Here is a 2,435-nt window from a genome sequence, read left to right as displayed (position 1 = left end):
TGTCCCTAAGAAAAGGTAATACCTCCATGCATTGCTTCAATTATATGCCCAAATAGAAATGCAATGGTTCCAAATCCAACATTCAAAGGATAAATTCACTATGAGCCTCATTTGGTCCAACGAGTAGCAATCGTTAGCATACAACAGCCATAGCTAAAAGAACATCACTCTTGTCTCTAGAAATTTTTTTAATCAAACTATTAAACAATCCACGTGCAATGAGAGATGTATGTGAATTATTATACCAAGTACACAAGGCTTGATTAAAACATCACAGTGCTTTATGCAATCTGCATTAATATTTTCTTTTTATCCCTATTTGAACGAAGCCATGAGCGTGAATTACACACATATACTCATGTAAGTCTCCATTCAAAAAAGTTTTTTATTGCTTGACCAATGTACCTTTCATCAATATTACATTTCCAATGCATATATTCCATGAATGGTTATCATACAATAAGTGGAGGCCAAGGTTTCATAAAATTATAAGCCTCTCCCTTGCATGACCGTATGCAACAAGCCTTGCTTTGTAGCAATTAATGCTATAGTCATGCTTATATTTTGAACTTAGATTCCAATAAATGCCAGTGGATTTTTTCCCATAAAGAATATTTTTACGAGAAACCTTGCCCTTCAAATTTCTCGGAATATATGGTTTTTTTGGTAATTTAGTGATTTTTTGCAAGGTAGCTTACATCTCACCTGTTAAAAGCAAGCCAAGTATCCAAAAACATGTGACATGCCCATTACTTCTAACAAACACCCTTGCCCAACAAATTTTCCATAGTGTATAGTTTTTATGGTAACCCTAGTGTATTTCTTGCAAGGTAATTCACATTTTCACTCGTCAAAACGAGCAAAATATTGAATGGAAGCTAATAAATATATTAACTTTTGAAATTACTCAGAAGATACATGATTCTCAGCATGTTAGGAGTTAACTAGGCACCACACGGGAATGTGTTCATGGAACCTTAGGGATTTGGAAAGTTTTATGTAACATTTAATGCACTAGTAACGTGTGTGTAGCGGAAATTGATAACATAGTGAGTATTTCATTAAGAACAAGTTCCTAATGAGCATAGATAGAGTACTTAATTTGAAAAAGAAACATAGCAATTTACACCTAGCTAATTTGGCATTGACAATACTTGAAAAGAGAGAGAAATAGAACAATTGACAACATTTGAGGACCAGATTTACATGGAGCTGTTCCCCCCTCCATAAAGGATTTGCATTATAGCTACTTCCATCAAAGGAGACTTTTGTACAATACAATTCTTGTGTTCCTTGATAAAATGCGTTGTTGCGAAGATGGAAGATTCATGCACCAAATTATGCTTGCAAAACACACCTAGTGTCCCTAGCCTCAGTCCCAAGACCTCACACACCTTCAAAAATGGTGAGAGCTAGCAAGGAATGAGGATAGATTGAGAGGAAGAAGATGTATCTTACGATAAAGAAGTATTCTCCTCACATAATCACTCTAATAGAATAGCTTAGCTTAGTAAACAGCATGGTAGAAGAGATGGGCATGCCATTGAAGCTTGGCTCTTGGTTGGATTTGCATTCCATAGCCAAGAGTTGTTGGTGTAGGCCTCTACTTCTCAATGCTTGGAGAAGGAGATGAAGTTCTTCTTACACACATGATTTGTGTGTGTGTGTGTGTGTGTGTGTGTGTGTGTGTGTGTGTGTGTGTGTGTGTGTGTGTAGCATTGTGTTAGAATAAAATGCAGCCCCCTTTCTCACCTTGGTCGACCCCTCTTGCTAAATGCCCATGTTGGCCTCCCATTGGCTCTTGTAAAGCTTAGTCAATCACAAATTAGAAGCATAGTTGATAGCCTTTTGACAAGTGTCCCCCTTTCCCCTTTTGTGAGAGCTATAGGTAGTTAAATAATTCAACTAAACTCTCATTGGATCTCTTAGTCTTCTGGCCAATAGGAATCAGGCAAGCCATTGGGCTGCTGAATGCTCATTGGACCCCTTGGTAGATTGTCCAATAGTCTTCTAGGGAGCTTAAATTCTATTGGTTCTTTTATCAAGCATTTTGAAATTGATTAGACTAAATTTACTCTAGCCTAATTCTCATTGGTCCACCTCTATGGCCATCCAATAGGATTTGAGGGGAGATTGGGAGCAACTAGCCTAGGAGCCTGATTTGTGTCCACTATTCCCTTTGTGTAAAGGGGGAGCCTTGGAGTGTGTGTGTGTGTGTGTTTCTCTCTCATCCCCTACAATAAGGGCTCGCCCCCTCCTTCCTAGGGATGTGGGAAGACTTTTGAATCTTCCCATGACCATTCAATATTTCCCCTACTTTGGCCTTTGGACAATACAATTAAATTTAAAAACTTTAGCCTATGGAAGTCTTAAAGGGGTTGAACCTTAGGTCTTTTAAGCCCCATTGAAGCACATTGCTCTTTTGCAGACTGTCC

The sequence above is a fragment of the Adiantum capillus-veneris genome, chromosome 27 (genome assembly GCF_014529385.1).
Source record: "Adiantum capillus-veneris isolate H3 chromosome 27, ASM1452938v2, whole genome shotgun sequence".
NCBI classification, from domain to species: domain Eukaryota; kingdom Viridiplantae; phylum Streptophyta; class Polypodiopsida; order Polypodiales; family Pteridaceae; genus Adiantum; species Adiantum capillus-veneris.
The sequence above is the reverse complement of the archived record's forward strand: the minus strand, read 5'-3'. Positions refer to the sequence as shown.